The 19,573-nt window shown below is 37.7% G+C and overlaps 1 long non-coding RNA gene across 1 annotated transcript; it reads left to right on the forward strand.

Annotated features, from left to right (window-relative positions):
- The first annotated feature begins 18,436 nt into the window (after positions 1-18,436).
- Positions 18,437-19,342, forward strand: LOC133273442 (uncharacterized). Its single transcript, XR_009744802.1, has 2 exons — positions 18,437-18,530; positions 18,901-19,342. It is a non-coding gene; the product is annotated as an uncharacterized LOC133273442 (long non-coding RNA).
- The last annotated feature ends 231 nt before the right edge of the window (positions 19,343-19,573 follow it).

Raw genomic sequence — 19,573 nt, forward strand, 5'->3', positions numbered from 1 at the left:
GGCTGTGCTTGAGGAAGAGTGCTTAACTGTAAGGATATGAGCTGTGATATGCCATTTGCTCACAGGACCAGAGAACAGCTTCTTGCATATTATATTTAGCACCACATGCATAGCCTGAGAGTCTGAGAGTGATCTGCTTCTGAGAGTGATCTGCTTCCTTCGGCCATTAAGTTTAACTGATCACTAACACAAGACACTAAAGACAACAGCTAATTCTAACCAATGTAGTTTGCTTTGCAGCAGTTCGGTTCCAACATCTATAGCCTATTCCCTTAACATTAAAAGTGCTTAATTATTTTTTTGTGCACAGAATGGTGCCAGTGCTAGAGGAGGAGAGGGAGAGAGGGGCTCATAAGGAGGCTGAGGACCAACACAGTGGGTACCAGGGAAGACCCTGTGGCTGGGACTGAGCTCTACCTCTGATCTCCTTGTAGTTTGCACTTGCAAGTAGGGGAATACGGGCTCCTCTCCCCCCCACAGTGATCCTGGCTCCCAACTGACATGTTCTCTTTATTACTTAATAAAAATTAGGACGCACAGTAATTATCATAGATTAATAGTCAAACAATGCAAAGAAACTATATCTGATAAGGGTATATTGAATAAAAGATACTGGACATGAGTCTGGTTATACAGACAGGGAACTGACAATGTTCGCACTCAGTTTGCCAGTAAAAATATTCACTAATCTTTAGCTGAGAAATGATTCTTGGAATACCCTGCAGAAGCATAATTCCCTCAAATTACAATTTAAACATGCAAAGTACCTAATTAACACTTGTCAGCTTCAAATTGTTTTAGACTGTTCATCAAAAAGTCATGCTATGAAATTAATTTTTTTTGTGCATCTCCAAGCAAACCAAACCAGCAATATTGCAGTAACATTCGGTTGTTTTGACAGGGCATATTCTCAATAGTAGGTCTTTAGTATTGGTTTATTAGTATTAATTACATTATCATCTTCTAGCTTTCTATTAATAAAACTTCAGATCAGCTTTTATATAATTTTACTCACAATTAAAAACTAATTTTCAGGCCTGTCATTCTCTGGTGACATAACTGAGTCTTTCAAATACTGTACAGCACTGTTTTTAGTTTCATATAAAAAAGCAGTCAATAAAATCGCTTGCTTCCATACTACATTCTCTCCTACTGAAGATTATGAAACAAAATAAAAGCTTCATCATCTAAATAGCTATTCAATAAACATCTATTTTTACTTGTATGATTACTAAAATCTTGCCAGACAAACCCAACACAATAACCATGATTCAAATGTACCATTTTTGCTATCAAGCCAGCTATGAGAATTATTAGTGGAGATTTGCTAATGAAATTTCCTTGGTTTATTTTTCTCTGAACAGTGTATAAGAGGTTAGTTGCAAATCAGATTTCATTTGTACAGAGGTTACTTTTTCAGCAAAAGGTATATGGACAAGAGGTAGTTTAGGTGGGGCTTCATCCTGCAAGTTCTAATTAAAATAAATGCTGCAGAAATATGAGTTCTGCTGTGTATTTTGAAAGCATGCATACAGAAAGAGCCTGAACTGCTCAAATATGGGTAAATCACCTAGTAAGAAAAAGTACAATGGCAAATGAAGTTCAAGGTTTGGTTTTGTTGCTTATGTCAATTGTTTATACTCATGTGGCTGGAACTCATAGAAAGACTCATTTCGGAGAACTACACTCTGAAAGTTATGGTGAATTCAGACTGCCTGCAACTAGGCTACTGCTCTCAAGGATGCTAACTTATTACCTGCTTTTATAATAGAAAAAACACAGTGCTTTAATTGTCTGACAGAACCAGAGGATTTTCCATAGCAGTTCTCTCCAGGATCTCTCACAGTCCCAGACACTGAAGGGATCAGGAATTATGTCACCAATTTCATTGAAGCTAGAGGTGTATCGTAAACTGCAAGAATACCACCACAGGGAGACCATAGTTCAAGCCTTTATGCTTAGCCACTTTTTTTTCAGGGGCCAAGACAGTTAAATTACTTTCAGAAAGATTTTTCAATTTCATTTATAAAAGGAACAGTTCAAATTGAATATGCAATATGTTCTATTTATATTTACTCTGGTTTTGTTGCTTAACGATTCATTGGTTTGCATTCATCCTAACACAACTTGCAGACCTTCAAACATACTTTGCTGCTGCTGTTGCAAAAAACTCAGTTATAAAATCCATACTGTGGGTTCGGATTGTTTTGCATTTGGGGCTTGCATTTAAGTGTTCAGTGACCTGAATTCTGCAAAAGAATCAGAACTGTAAGACAGGACACTGCGGCCTCTGAAGCAAAACTCATTGGCCAGGTAGCTCATGAGTGCTTTCACAACTGTATTACAAGTAGGTTGTGTAACTGCAATTTTCACAGAAGTCCAGTGCTAAAAATTCAGATTTTATTGGTCAATAGACAAGTAAACCAGAAAAAACTCAAATGGTAACTAAACAGCACTGTATGCAAAAAGACAGCAAGATCTAAAAAATATTAGCCAAACATTGTCACATACATGAACAGGCTAGCATGATCCACCTGTCTTTTGCAAGTTTAGCTACTAAAGCTGCACATATAGATCCTATTAATTTGCCTAACAACATTCCATGTCATTATTAGAGTTCAAAATTTGACAAGTTTTCCATTCGGAAAGAGGTACCATATATAACATAGTTCATACAACCAGCCTAGCTGGTTTTATGTGGGAAGTTTTAGAGAGAGGTTATTTTAAATTTCCATAGAAACTGTTGCCTTGTCTAACAAGTGCCCTTCTTTTCTGGGGATCCTTCAGGAACACAGATAATTAGAGAGGACTCCACAGGGGTTTTTACCACATTTTGTGATTTTTCCATGTTCATTTTGCACCTTGCAAGGCAGAATTCCACAGGTTACTTTAAAAATCAATGGGTTCTGACTCTTCTGGGAAAAAAAAACCATGGTTCATAAAATGCCAAATAGTAGGGAATAGAGAAGAAAGAAACAAAATGGCTACAGCTTACTGATGCATGCTATTATTCTATTGACAAATACATCTGATAGGAAATACAATTACAATTATTTTAAACTGACTTTGAGGTTCATTACTGATTCAATACAAAAAATAATATATCACAAAGGTTTTCATCAGTAAGAGTGTTTCTTTGCATGAATTTCTCGATTAAGAGTGTATTTGGTCTTCTTTTTTAGTCACTTTACATTTTTTATGAGTTTTTTTTTCTGAATGGAGTACAAAACAAGAAGCCTATACCAGAATTTATAAAGCAAAATCTTTAATGTTATTTGAACATTGCTTGTAAATCATATGAAAGATGGTTAAAGCATTGCATATATATCCTACAAAGTTACTTCCTAGTTTGAAAATGCCTAAATGTACAATTGTTTTAATTTATGTTGAGAAGGCAACAGGCCTGGATGAAGGAGGGGCACTGGAAGGAGCATAATTGTGTGTGGATAGGCAAAAAGACAGCTGAGAGAGGTAGAGGATGTCTTGAGCAGTTTGGAGTTTGCTCTCTTAAAAGCAGGATGGCAGAGGAGATATGCGTGGGATGCAGAGCAAGAAGCAGGAGTCAGAAGGGTCCAGGCATCTCCAGAGGTCTGGGTAGGAGAGAGTAGTCTGAATAGTTTCAGAGAGGGACTTATGTAGCAGACTATGAATATGTTTGGTGGAGAGGCAAAGGCAGTGGATGCTCTATCTTCCCTCCTTTACTCATCACCTTCCTCCTTTTGTGCTCTTGCTCCCCGTTCCTCTTCTCCCAGCAGTTCTCACTAGGAACAAACTCAAACTATCTTCTTGGCTCTTCAGGACCTCTTGGCAAGGCCAGCGCTGTTTCCTTTAGGAGTAAAGCAACAGGATGCTGCCACTGAGTATGTCAGGGTGAGTGGCACAGTGGGACCAGAGGAAGTGTGCTGTTCTGGGACCTGTGCAGGAAGGCTGCAGGGCATATTCTCAGGCAGGGCTGCAGCAGGATCCCTTCCCTGCACCCTGAGCCGCTGCTGCCCTCACCTCTCCTCATGGGCATGCCAAGCATGCTCTCCAGCAAAATAGCTGGAATGCAAATCTACTGCCTATAGACTCATGCCCTGGCTTCCACATTCTTTCTGTATTTCTGGTCTTTCCTCACATATCCTGGGTCTTTGCAGGGAGAAACAAAAGGACTTCAACAACAAGCCCTGTCCCTACAACCAAATGCTCACCCCACAGCAACAGCTGTAAATGGAAAACTGAAAACATGGGCTTAGATAATTTCAGGCCACAGAGGGAAATCTTCTCACTTCTGGATGATGGTTTTAGATACTAGGCCATTTATATATTACTGTGGAAGAGGGTAACTCTTGAAAATATAAAAAAAAAAAGCCAAAATACAACAGAACCAATGTGTTTTAGATTTTCAGGTAAGAGAAGACATTTTTTGCACTGTAAATCCAAAGTGTAGAAGGCACTTTCTATCAGCAGGTGACTGTTCAATAAGTGTCCCAGACAGACTGTTCTTGAAATTTCCTGACTTGTCTAATTCCACTCGTCTCAGCACACTGGCTTCTGAACTCTGTTCCTGGAGGCTCACAGGGCAGCTTTTGATCCTGCTGCAGCAACCAGATAAATAAGTTCCTTTGGGGAACCTGTGCTGAGGCAAAATGGAAATCTGTTTAATTTAGTCTTTTCACTAGGACATATCTTAAAGGTTTTTAGAAAAGTGATTCCTGAAATAAGGAATTCTGGAGAGATTGTAGCAATTGCATACAAGGACTCTGAACAGGACCAGAAACAAGCAAGGCACTTAATTTTATCTAGATATTTTCACCACCTTTGAAAATGAAACTTTATTAAAAGAAATACAATGTTCTGGTCTCCGTATCACTGATATACTGAGGAATCAACTTCAAGCTGTGAAGTTCATCTACTGGAAGCTGTTACCAATGTGAACAGCATGCAGCTGAGAAGAGAAAGAGTAATATGGGCTCAGCATAGCAACGTCCCCCTGCCCCTATGAATCCCCAATTACTCCAGTCTCACAGTCACAAATGCTTCTAAGCAAGCTAAGTCAAATCTCCAGCAGACAGCTATTGCTGAGGAACATTAAATGGGAGCACTTTTGATTTGAAGAGGTGGTTCAGCAGAAAAGGCTCCACTTAACTATGCATCTTAAAGCTACTGCTACTCACAGCTCCTCATTTCCTCTGTGATCACCTTCTTTCTTAAAAAGCGTGGGCAGGACCACAGTGTTTTTACTCATTATCCCTTTGTGCAGCAGGACCTGTTTATACTGGGAAAGGTAAGTGACCTGTATTAATTCACGACTCAAATGAAGCTACTTCATCTGAATTTTGAAATGACTGGCATTAAGAAAGCCTTTTCATCTCTCAAGGGGATCTGTTATGTGAGCAGAGAAGGCCCCAGGAAGACCTTTCAAAAGCCCTCCACCTGCCTGGCTCAGTATATGAGTTGATGATTTATCACCTAGAATAAGTAAATCATCACCTTTATTATTGTATGAACAGAAATATTTCTGACAACTTTGACATCACCTGGACTATATACTTTTAATTTCCCCAAAACAAACTGTATCTTTCAAACCATATGGGATGCACACCTTATAATTTAAAAACATGGTTTTAATATAGGCAGATCAGGTGTGACTGAGCATCAGCCTGTTTGGGTTTACCTGCAGTATCTGTCTTCACAATTTAGTTGTTTCAGGCTTGCTCTTATCTACCTGAACCATTACAGTATGTAAGTCAAGCTATAACTGGCATGATGTACCTGCAAGAGACTGAGTACAGCATTCTGCTCACGGGAGTGCTGAAAGTTAAGGAACTGAACTGCAACCATTAATATTCTCCCCAGATTCATAATTATCAACTGTGCCATATACCATATCCACCTCAACAGATTTTATTAAGATGAAGCAAATACGCAGGTAGGCTTAAGAATACTTGTAACTAAAATATATCACTACTAAATGTAGTGAAAGGAGCATTTTTCTCCATTGGATATGGTATAGTTCTTTGCAACCACGTGAGAGAAAAAGAAAGCCACCCAAAGGAATTGCTTCATTTTTTGATTCTGCATCCATTGTGAAATCATTTCAGCTCTTGGCAGGAAGTCTGATTTACATGAGAAGCCAAAGAAAATTGTTACAATTTTATACATTAAAATACAAAAGAAAAAATGACAGTAAAAAAAAAAAAAGAAATTCACATACTAAATTTTGATTCATAGTATGTGAAGGACTGGTGTTACAAGAAAATAGATGCGGTTCACTTTGAAAATCATTTGAATGGTCCACTTGAGGACTCAGAAAGACAGAAAAGAAGCCAAATAATTAAACCATTTCACAGTGTTCAAATGTTACTTCCCAGAACCGTGAAATCTAGGGAGTAAAATCTGGATTTTGTTGTTACCTAAATAGAGTCCTTCAGGACATGATGTGACTATTTCTCAAAGTACTGCAATAAACACAACCTCATCCTGAAGCACTTTAAAAATATCACCCTCATGTGAAAAAGAAAAAGTCGTAGGACATTGTTTCATAACTTGTCTGTGTGAAAATGCAGAATAGAAATAATCAGTGATTGTATTCTAGAGGTCAAGTGGAGGAAGGTCAAATCCTCAATAAATATAAAAAACAAGTAAGCTATTTTTCAGAACTATTAAGAACTGAGAAGAAAACAGATTCATTATTTTATGCCAGTTTGTGATGGGTTACACACATCTGAAAGATTCAGTACAATCCTGAAAATCTACATCAACAAAATAAATCAAAAGGGTAAGAAAAATGCCTGAAGATGTGAGAGAGCTTGAAGAGTTACTAAAAAAAAATTAAAACACATTGCCTAAAAGTGACAAGAAGATATGATAAAGATCCAGAAAATACAGACAGCAGAGATTTGGTGGAAGTGAGTAGGGACGGATAGTTCACTATTTGTCACAATATCCTGAGGACAACTAGTGAGATAATGATCCAGCAGATTTATAGCTTAAAAGAATTACCTTTTTTCTGCACAACATATAACAAAACATAGAACTCATTGATGGGACATATTAGAGGGTACAGATTATAATGAAATTCAAGCAAAGAAATAAATGGAAGATAGGTTCATTGCTGAACATTAAAACCATTGCTATTTGCAACATAAAATATACTTGAATAACTAGAAGTTGGAAGAATTTTCTAAAAGAAAAAAATCTTTTTTTATCCATGCACAGTACATCAACACTCTAATCATGAACCTTTGACCAATGGATTGAAGACCAATAAGAAACAAGAAATAAATCTCTTAGTTTGTGAGGAACAACAGGGCTAAACTAAATTATTTATGAGATAACAAATAAGAAGAAAAAGAGAAAAGTAGAGGTTTAAAATAGTCATATCATCTGCTCTGAACATATCCTTTCATAAAGACATTGAAGCAGCTAATATTATGGGCCAGCCTGGAGGCAAAACAGAGGAAAATACATGCAGGAGGCACAAAGGCAAGTGCAAATTGATAAAGTAACCTGGCCAGGACACCAGCTCAGCACAGTCCCTATCATTCACAGATTTTCATTCCAAGTAGACTTACAGGCATGGCCGGGCTAGTTTTAGGGCTGTAGCAACTATCAGGCAATGCCCAGGAAAGTTCTGAGGAGTAACATGAGCCAGGAATTATTTCCAGTATGTAATCTGGACAGAGCTGGGCTGTCTGGATCAGGGAAGGGAGTTAGCTATGGCAAGCTTTGCTATACCACTTGACCTCAAGGCCACATCGTAGGTCCCATTTTCAGAGATGGAAATTATGTGATACAGGATTCCCATTGAGCTTTTTGGTTTTGTGGGGCAGCAGCATGGAGGATGGACATGAATGGAAAAAATATTTTCATGCCTGACAGTTACTGGCAAGTGGGTTATTCTGTCTCTTTCAAAAACAAGGTTGTGGGGTTTGGGTTTTTTTTGCTCTTAGGCTGCACTGGGTCCCACAGGTGTCCTAAACATCCCCCTAGTAGAGGAATTAAAAGGCCTAGACCACATCCACACTTTCTCCTCTTCTCTTTAAGACCATGCGAAGACATATTTTTTACTATAAACTGAGAACACGTACTTCATTTATCTCAGCATTGTCTTTATGCTGGTTGAATATCAGAGAGTTGCCCTACCTCCAGCCATAAAATCTGTAAGTATTTCTTAAATTCAGGGTGCAGTCAAGATGATGTGTGAAAAAGATTCATATTAACAGTCCTTTCTGCATCAATATTCCTATTTAAAATTCACAGCCACAAACAATGGAAATACAAGCCTCCCTTTGAGTCTCCACCCACAAATTGGTGATCTTATACAGATCAACAGGAGAAAATCCTGTTTATAATAATGTGTAACAGTGGTGTAATGACTTTGACATAGATCTTGGTGTAAAGGATGAAACATTTCCTTGCAGCCTGTCAACCACCTAAGTTTGTGCTTGCTCTCTTTACAGTTTGGGCCAAAACCATGAACTTGACAATCAGACCACTGCAAAGAGGGTCTACTGGGTTTATGAGATATGCTTTTCATTTCATATCTTTTTGAAGAGGAAAAGCAATGGTGTTTCCCAAGCATATTCCATTTTTGACATCAGGATAAACTCACTAAGTAGATTATGTCAATCATGACATGATTTCTCCTTCCCAGTTCAAAAATGGTTAACAGCTGTCAACTTTTAAGTAGTCAACATTACTAACTGACAGGTATGGGTTGATGTGAAGCATCCAGAGCTGTTGCACAGTGTGTACGTCAGGGCTGTCTCTGCCTCCCCATGCTCAGTCAACAGCATTCTGTTGTCATCAGAATGGCTGCAGCTGAATAAAGCATAATTAAAGCTGAGGATGAGGAAGATCAAACAGCAGCATCACAGCTACACATATGGCCAGAAGGCATCGACCAGCCTTTTCCAGCAGAGATGAGCACAATGGAAAAGGTGCCATTTATGTAAGTAACTGAGAGGATTTTTTAGCTAGGTATTTATTGCCCTCCTTGTGGGCATAGCAGTACGAATGGACAGTAACAATTTAAACAGCTAACCTGATCACAGCCTTGCAATATTGTTAGAGAGAGTAGTCTAAACTTACGAAGAACTCCTTTGACCTACTCATTTGACTTTCTTAGTTCCAATAACTATATAAAGGGGGAAAGAAAGTTGCGTTTTCAATTACATATTCTTGAGAAGGATGAATATTGATGGGTTTTTATTGAATTTATTAGGGATGTTACAGACATGCAGAGTCAGATTGTGCACCCCAGAGCTGGAGGAGCTCTTTCTCAGAAGCCCTCTAATTTCAGTAAGTTTTCTCTGTAAAAAATGACCTATCATTCTGAAAAATAACTGCCTAAACTATCTCAAATTACATAATTTTGGCAGCTTTGAACAGCTAAGAAAAGGAAGAAGAAGATAAAAAAATATGTTACTTGGAGCACTGTGTGCAGTTCTCAACATAAGAAGGATATAGAGGTGTTGGATCAAGTCCAAAGGGGAGCCATGAGGATGATCAGGGGACTGGAGCACCTCCTGTATGAAGATAGGCTGAGAAAGTTGGGGCTGTTCAGCCTGGAGAAGAGAAGGCTGCGTGGAGACCTCAGAGCAGCCTTCCAATATCTGAAGGGCTCCTATAGGGATGCTGGAGAGGGACTCTTCATCAGGGACTGTAGTGACAGGACAAGGGATAACTGGTTCAAACTTAAACAGGGGAAGTTTAGGCTAGATATGAAAAAGTTCTTTACTGTGAGGGTGGTGAGGCACTGGAATGGGTTGCCCAAAGGACTGGTAAATGCTCCATGCCTGGCAGTGTTCAAGGCCAGGTTGGACAGAGCCTTGGGTGATATGGTTTAATGTGAAGCGCCCCTGCCCACGGCAGGTGGGTTGAAACTAGATGATCTTAAGTCCTTTCCAGCCCTAACCATTCTATAATCCAATGATTCTATGTTCATTTCTACCAATAGGTGTGAGAGAAGCCATCTTCTGAGTACTTTTTGTTCTATGGTGACACAAAATAGCAAGTGCCAAATAACAAGCGTACAAGCCTGCTGACAAAATAAGCCATCAGAGTCCCATTTTATTGAAGGAGAGGTGGTGTTAATTAGAGACCTCATGGTAACTGAGTTGCCAAGGACTAATATGTTTAATATTCAAATTCAAATGGTGCATTATTTCCTGATTCTTACACATTCAGACAATATAGTCTAAGGTCAAGATGAACAGTACTTTTCTTTTTACTTTAAAATATGTTTTTACACACTTCTTGTTAAAGTCTGCTTTATCTGCAAATAAAAGGGACAAAGTTTTATCAGAATAAACTCTACTAAAATATCTGTAGACCTAAAGACAAAAGCCAGCTTGAAGCAGACTTGCTACATCAAAAGAAACCAGTACATTTCCAGTCAGTAGTATAAGTTTTCATCAGCCTGCAGCAGCAAGCCCAGCCCTGGTTTAGGAGGGAAGTACTGGTCCCAGGGGCTAGCTTTTGCCCCGTGGATCTAAGGCTAAGTGTTTCTTATGCATTCATAAGATGTAGGTGTTAGCCTTCCTTCTGTGGGCTGGAGAAAAGCTGCTTCATTGCCACAGCAGTCACAGGTGCCTGTGCTCCTCTCGAACAATGTTCTCAGGTCCCTCAGCACTGCTAGTGCGTATCATCTTCAGGCATGCTTACCCATGAACTTTGCCATAGGTAAAGGCTTACTCTATCCAAGCCTATTTGGCATTCAGGTGAGGCACCCCTGTGCCCAAATATCTCCGAGGCCTCAGTGAGGCCTTAGAACAACTTTGATGCTAATTATGATATAACAGCTACATGAAGTTTAGTCTGTATTTCAGTAGAGTAAGTCTATATTTGAGCAGACTAAAACTAAGACAAAGTCTTGTCACTGAAACCCCTTAGGATTTCCTGTACAAAGCTTGTCTAGTTAATGTGGTATTCATTTCAGCTCATTGCAGCCATGTAAAAACTGAACTGCCAATCTAAGCTGCATCACCTCAAAGACATTTCCAGAAGATTGTTCATTTCACATACTATGAACATCTCTCTGATGTTCTTTTCTCTCTGTTGATCACAGAAGGAGCTGAGGTGCCTCACTTAGGCTATAATCAAGTAATAAAGGAAAAAATAATGTTAAGGCTATTTGATCTTACACTTTAGTTTCTTGTAATTTATTGTGCTTTGTGGATAAATTAGGTTCTGTATGGGAAGGGTTGGTTGCTTTGTTACCAGTGGTCATTAATATTCTTGGGCAAGTAATATGCTGTCATAACCTCAATACTAAAAAAAGCACCTTCATAAATGGAAACTTATAGTGTCTTATTGGTGCTGGTTTTAAATATTACACCTGGATAGAAGCAGACTATTTTAAAACACGATTTTCAAAAAGAGCAGATGAAAGCATCAGGTAAAACCACATGAGAGAGTACAGTGAGTGGGAAGGATGCAGCTTTATGCTGATGATAATTTTATTCTTTCAAGCTCAAGAGACTTGCATTATCCTTTCTATTCTACAATTCCATTGCGTTTATGTTAGTTAATCAAAACACATGAGTCATTAATTTTCCCCATAGGGAAAGGATTTTTCATGAAAGCATTTAAGCTACAAACTAAAATTTAAATGCATTGAATTAGCTGTTGATTTCCCTAGAATAGCTAAGTACACACACAAATTAGCTCAGAAAGTTTTCTATTAGACAATGGTTGCATAAAGTAATTAAAAATTACTTATCAGAGCTTCACTTAGGAATTTATTTTGTAATTCTTAATAATGATACAGTGTAAGAAACTTATTAGTACATTAAATTTATTCAATAAATATTTCATACATCATGCAACTGAAATTGGGTCTTAGATCAGATTTCCAGAGGTACTTAAATTTGAATTTTTCTACCATTTCTTCTGTCCTTATGCTGCTCTTCAGAGTAAAATTTTAACATACTATTATGGACACACAATAAAGGAATGATTGAAAATATGCAGATAGAAAGAAGAAGCATGATTCCCACTGTTTTTTAATAAACTTGATACCTAACAGCTATTTATGTCTTTAAAGTATTTCCTGAAGTGATTTGAATCAGAGAAAACAGAATGTTCAAACCCTCATGAGTAGTCGATGACCAGCAGTGGAGTTTCACAGGCAGCCAGGGCCAGTTTCTGTGGCACGCTTGACTCTGAACTGCATTCAGGAGAAATGAAAGTAGTGCTAACAACCACATCTGTTTTGTCAAGTCAAACAGTGCTTTGCCAAGGTCAGTGAGCTGCGGCTTTTGTCTAACAAGTGGAGCAGAGACTGTATCACTTTGTCACAGTATCAGAAGCGCTGGCTTAGTCCAGCTTGACCTAACACATACATTAATCTCTCTGGCTATATTTATGCTATCAGATGTGTGTTTTGGGGTTGCAAGGATGTAATGTATTACCAAGGAGAGCTCAAGGACATTAGGGCTGCAGGCTAGCAAAATGCAGAGTCAAGTGCCATTGTTTGGGGAATATGAAAGCAAAAGGTTTACACCTTGTTGTGTTTTTTTGTTTTTGTTACTGGTATCTCCTTCAATCCACATGACACATGGCTTGGGGTGTCTATTCTTTCTCCAGATGTCACTCCATGCTGATGTGGCATGAGAGTTTGGAGGTTATGATTTAAGCGCACTTATCATCAGAGGTCCACTTCTGTCCTGCTAAATCCAGATATATCACACCTGAATTCCCAAAAACCTACTCAGAGGGCTCAAATAATATGGGAGATATAACTTATTTTTTTAGTACTTTGTGGGGGAAGTTTTGAGAGCCAGAGTAACGCCAGCCCTAAAGGCCTAGATTTCATCCTAAAGGAAAGTACTTCCATTTGCCTGAGCACTGGTTATTAGCAGCCCATGGTCAACACGATACGCCCAGTCTCCCCCTCCTAGTCTTTTCTATGGTGCAACATTTCAGACATAAGAGTTCAGGATGCTAAGAGCTGGCAGAGGCAAAAGACTTTTTGAGGAATTATTTATATACTAATTCACTGGTTACTTGCATTCTTTAGGATTGATTGCAGAATTTGCTATCCAAATGGAAGGTGATATGTCTGAAATAGCAGTGTCTCTTTTTTCCTGTACCTTATATTTTGCTAACTAGTAAAACGTAGTAAAAGCTAGTTGGTGTTAATCCACTGGTAATTTTATGTGTAAACCCAACCCTTTCTGTGGTCAAAAGAAGGAAAAAAGAGTGTGAAGAAGAATGGGTTTCTAGAGTCTTCAGCTCCCATAGTAACAAAGGGATTTGTACGAAAAGTTCACAGAGTAAATTTCAAGAGAGAATACAGAACATCATACACATATGAAAGAAAGTTTGAGATGTCAGAAATGCATTAACAGAAGAAACACGATAAGGATTAATCAACAGATTATTTTTCTTCTGATGTTCTTAATCAGATTTGAGACATTTCTAACAGAAAGTGGGGTATTCTATTCTGTAGGACCACATTTCCCTAGCAACGGCTTCAGACCCACCTATGCCCAAGTGGCATTCAGAGCACTCCTCTCTCTGTTAGAACTGAGTCATTTTCATATGCAACAAATTCTTTATTATTTTGTTAGCTCTCTTGTAGATGCTACTTTCTCACTAGCTATTCAACATGTACTCATTTCCTGATTTCTCTGATTCACTTTATGATAATTATTTATTTCATATGGAATTCTTTCCACCAAAAACCTTCAGTCAATCATCAAAAATTTATCCAAAGCCTGTGGTTTTGATTACACAGTGCTTAATCAAATAAAGAATGATACTTCATAAGTGGCGTTATTTGAAATTAGTCTGCTGAGTAGAGTAAATGAAGGAGCCTGAGAACAGAGCAATGAACGGGAAAGGGAGCTGTGACAAGAAATACAAGTAAAGTCTGTGATGGAAACTGAGGCAGCAGTGGAAGCAGCGCAAAAATGTAAAGATGTGGGTTATTCTCAAGTAGGTGTAAGCTGGTCATACAAAAAAATTATCACCTGATACGTCTTCAATTTCCATGTGTTCTGAAAAAAATAGGAATAGAGCAGAAGATGAATGGGTATTTGAAGAACAGCAGAGAAGAGATTAAGTTTCAGGGACAGTTGAGTCCTTGCAGATACCTGCTGAAAAACAATGCGTAGAAAACAGATATGTGTTCAAGAACAAAAGATTTATGAGCAAGGCCAAGGACTGCGTGGCTGATGGAGCAAACAAAGAGAGCTGTTGACTGTCAGATTAGATAAGAGGATTAATTCATGTTTCCCCTTTGCTACAATCACAATGAGTCACAGAAAGCCACAAACTTCAGCCACAATCAAGATGGTATAAATAGGTTTTATGCCAAAAATAAGTATTCTAAAGCACAGCAATCTTTGTGCTAACCAAGTGTTCGACCATACCTAAGAAGATGGATAGAGAGGGAAATGTACTTCATAAATAAACATGAAAGTGCCCCTTAAGCATACTTTTACTTTATTTTATGTGTATTTTACATTCCTGTGTGTATATCCCAGATACATTAGAGGCACTTTATTTTTCTGGTTAAACTTCATAAATTGCTTGTAAATCTGTTATATATTTGAAACAACAGTAAGAATCCTGTATTCCTTATAAAAGCTATAAGGCATCACAAAGTATCCTGTTAAAAAATTTGGCATCAAGGAATCCCAGTCTCATAAGTTTTTTATAACACCATAATTACCTTTTAAACAGCTTTCAGTTCAAGGAACCAAACACATCAAGTTAAGCAGTTAAGTCTGTCAACACAAGATATGTATCTTCTGACAAAACCAAGTAATTTCTTTCCATTAACTATCCGGTAAACTTCTCTCTATCAAGAAATCAGTTTCTTTTTATACTTTTTTTTTCTTCTATATATTTTTTCTTTTACTTCCAAAGCAACTAATAGCACAAAAGGGAAGAGAAGACAACAACCAAAGAAAACCAAACAGGAGCCAGAGGTAGCATAGGTTTCATACTGGAAGCAAAGGCACTTTGGAAGGTCTGCAGGGAATAAACAAACTTGAGTGGGAGAATAACTTTTGCACAACAGTGTGGCCTTTGAAAACAATTTGAGTCAATAGAATTCAACAGGAGCTTCCAAAGGTGTTTTCAATGATGACCCACTGTCCTGTGAAATACTAATGTAGCCACATGGTTAGTTTTGCAGGAGCTATTAGTTGAATTCTTCTTGAAAGAATCTAGAACTTTTCAGTCAAAATGCATTTACTGGTTACTGACTCACTGACTTCTGACAAAGAAGTGGAGCACACACCAAACCCCTCAGCAAACAATTAGGTTTCCTTATGAAACAGGAAAATAAATACCTCAGAAATAATAAAAAAATCAGAGGATTTTCCTACTTTCCATTACAACGAAAGGAAACAAATGTTGTTTCTAAATAAAACTGTGATCTGCTATCTACTCAGAACATCACCATGGACTTTACATGTACTTCCTCCTTCCCTTTTTGTATGAGCTTCTTGCCATCTCCTATGTATCCTTAGATTCTTTCTTTCTCCATAATGGACTTTTTTGTTCACTATATGTCAGAACCCCATGGATTTCTTTGTCCCAGACTGTCTCTTTTGCTATGAGGTATTCTGTCAGAGCTTTTAAAATAACGCCCTTACTGTAGTTGAAACAATACCCATAATGCTTAATATTAGAAAATTTCTAGCTGACCAATGCATTCCCAGAGGTATTCTGTGCAGTTTCTAAGTGAAAGCGAGAGTCTCAATTTCAGGAATATGTAGCATGGGAACACAATATCAAGATAAGGTGGTCTCAAAGGCACTGCTGTAAAGCCAGCTTGATTTCTTCAACAGAAGTGGTGTTTCCACTGCTGTTTGGTTCAAAGCCTCATTGTTCTAAAAATGGTTGGTACACTTAAGTTTGGGGAGATAGATGACACATGAGAGTTTTTACACGTTAACATTAAAATTTTGTGCACAATACAATGTGGACTTTGGCTTCTGTGGGGAATTTTGCCCAGCTGAGAGAATCCCATTTCTTTAGCACAGGTTTTTTAATTATCTCCTCTATTTCCAGTTTTCAAAGTTCTTCCGCATCTGTACATGACTAATACTAATTAGGGTGCTTTCTTTAAACTGTCATCTGCTCCACCAAGTGTTTTAAAAGGTGCCAAGCACACCATCCAAATTTTGTGTGCTGCTTCTGCCACCTCCTGTATATCTGTTTAATCTCTGACAGGTTTGCTAAATGAAGAAGGGAGGAATAATTTAATATTTATCAGCAAAACCAGTTTGAGAATACCAACAATACAACTTAGTGATTCTTCCTCTAAGAAAAAAACAAAACAAAAACAAAAAACAAAACCACAAAACTCCTGCTCATCGTAAACTAATTGTATAGATTGATACTAAGATGAAGAAAAATCTCTTCATCTTATACCATGGCATTTTTACAAGTGGGAACTATTTAATGAAAAATGCAAGATGGGAACTGGTTGGAGGATGTCCTGGCTTAGAAGGTCAGCATTTTATTTACTTGGTGCTGGGCATTATGGGAGAGAGATTTCATGGAATTTAATAAAGAATGACAAATTTGCTGGTTACACATTCTTTGAAATGACTGTTTACAGTTACTGTAAATATCCGTCTAGAATTTAGTTGTGGTTGGGTTTATGAAACCATTTTGGTTCTATTGAATATGCTAAATACAGACTAAGGACTAACCAAAAGCCCACTGAAATTATTATAAGTTGTTTGTCTACTGAGGCAAGACATCTAAACCCTCTTTCATGCCCAGGTTTCGAGTCACCACAAATGAGCTATTTCTTGCTCGTTCACAAGAGTTCTCCTGAGCTTACCTAGCAAATGACTCCACTCGCAGTGAAGACAAACTTTCCTCCCATCAACCAGCTTCTATCTGCACCAGGGGAAAGCTTGTGTACAGTTACTTTCTGAGATTCCCAGAGAGACATGAGCAATTGTATTAAAAATAAAGGGAGGAGGAGGAATTTGCAGAGACATGGAAGGCCAAGTGAACAAATGCAAAACTGCAGTCTCCTCTTCTGCTGCTGCTTCCTGAGGACAGGCCATGTTGATTGGCACTAGGCTGCTGATTGTCCTGCTGCTCAGAGAAAACAGAGAATAAAACTAAGCAACTAAACAGCAGTTCAAGAAAATTTGGTCAATTGAAGATGCCACTATTTTTAGATGATAATAAAAGACAGTCCTAAATGCTTCAGAAGGGTTGTAGGGTTACTGATGTTGTACATGCTCCAAGGATACCACAGGAAATCACATTTTCCTACACAGGAATGAAAAACTTCAGGAAGGCCATCTTTTAAAAAAGTTTATTCAAAAAAGCTGTGTACAGAACTGTGACTCACCACCACCTAAGTACTTGAAGAGATGTTTAAAGAAAAAAGCAAAGAAACAAACCCAAGCCTAGTGTCTTGTTCTCTCTTCCCCCACCCATCTGCCTTTCTCCCCTTCTTCCCCTCTTCCCAGGAAAGATTCAGAAGAGTTTGTAATGATGCAGCATACCTCTATAAAACTTTAAAGAGACCAACACAAAATGTTGCTTTGAATGTCTCAATGTGTGCACTGGCTACTAAGAAGGAGAAAAATGACTGTTACAGCTGAACCCAGGACACCCCCTTAAGGTCTTAATTGCTAGTCACATTAAAACTCTTCATACAGATTCTAATTGAAAATGAAGTGTAGAAGAAGTGAAATCTAGCCTTATTTAAGTCAGTGGGCTTTTTATCATAAACACTGACAGCAGCAGAATTTCACACAGTATATTTACTGTTGCCATCCTGGTAAATAGCTCAGCAACTATTTTAACGCTCAGCAGGAAACTTTACAGCAGCACAGTATGACCATAACTTACAGCCTGATTCTTGCTGTGTTGTATAGTTACAGTGAATGTGAGCAAATCTATATAGGCAGAGGTGACAGTAGTTACACATTTGTAAGATTGCTTGGACTTTACAAATGGGAAGTGTTAAGTGACTCATATGAGCATTATTACATAGTGCCTTGTACATAGGTGGCCTCTAAATTCTTTGCAGACTTCACTCCTATGAGAATCTAAAGTTATGTTTTGCACTGCTCATTTTTTTACAGCCATCATCACTCAGACTAAGCAAGGGTCCATTTCAAGTCTGAAACATAGTGGAGATAGATGGATAATTTTGCACTTCTTTTGTTGCTATTTTATATCTACATGCTGTAATTCCTATTCCAATAATATTCAAATAGAATGAACCACCTAACTTGAATTGTCAGCTTGAATATTTGCAGCTTTCAAAAAAAGCAAAAAACTTCAAAAAATGACTAAGATTCAAGAGCACAAAGAAATTGTGACATTTTGATCAGAAAGCAGATACTGTGAGGTATTAAAATTAGACACCTGTTTATTAAAGAGAAAATATTCTATCTGAATGAAAATGCACTATTTTCCCTTCCTATAAGCTATGCATGAATGTGCTTAAAGTCTTCCCCCCCCAACAAGACTGAGAAGGAGAAGTAACAGTATCAGAACCAGTGCTCAGTGGAAGCACAGAAATACTGGAGAACTTCAGCATCACAAGGGTGTTATCCTTACATATTTTTGTGGCATTTAAAAAGCAAAAAAGCTGGAATACAGACAGCAGTTTCATATTTTTTATTAAGATCGTGACTTCTCTTATTGCTGTAACCTGTACTTTTTATTCACGACAGTGAATTTCTGTCAATACTTATCTTTCAGCCCAGGTAGTGATTTTTTTCTGAGTGACTCTAGAAGGGCATTCTCACAAAAGGAATGTACTCTGGTTTTGAAATAGAAAAACAAAGAGTGAGCCAGACATGAGGGAATGTTCTGTCTCTATTCTGCTTATTGTGGGCTTTTTCACCCCTCTTTCTCTCTCTCTTTTTCTTCCTACCCTGTTTCTCCACTTAATTTCTTTATGCTCTTTTCTAGACCTCTATCAAATCTTTATTGAATAGAATATGAACTATACTATCTAGATTCTCAGTAATTTGCAACAGCAAAGATGTCACTGCCCATCTGAGGTTAGTAACTAAAAGCTATCATGATTCAGTATGTTAATTCAACATATTAAAATGGCTATGTATTTGACTAAGGGGGTTATGGTTTTGTTTTTCCTGCTCAGTTATTATAAATCCTTTCAGGTTTTGTAGCATTATCTTTTTAATAAGATTTGTTAAAACATATGTAAATCTAAGTGACATTTTCTTCAAAACAGAACCTAGCTGGTTTCTTACTATTGACCGTATCAAGTGTTAGGAATGAGGTTCTTTGAATCTCAGTTTCTCAATTGCCTTGAAAGCAGATATTATATAGAATACAAGGTATTCTATTTTCTGTCAAAATAGACAGTGACATTTCCAGAAAAAACAAACAACAGAATAGCTAATCTATTTTTATTTATCAAACAACTAACATTTAAGAAACAAAGGAATCTGAACTATGTATGTGTGGCAGACACCAGATTGTATTTTATCATGCTTAGTACAGCTTGAACAAACAACATCATAGTGTTCACCCAGGCTGAATTCATTTAATCTATTTTGTTCGGTATTTGTCTACAGAATAAGAAAGAAATCCTGTATAAATTAAAACTTAAAGGAAA

This window comes from Pezoporus flaviventris, unplaced genomic scaffold, assembly GCF_033815535.1.
Source record: "Pezoporus flaviventris isolate CSIRO_AGI_PZ_B2104156 unplaced genomic scaffold, CSIRO_AGI_Pfla_v1 ptg000031l, whole genome shotgun sequence".
Lineage (NCBI taxonomy): Eukaryota > Metazoa > Chordata > Aves > Psittaciformes > Psittacidae > Pezoporus > Pezoporus flaviventris.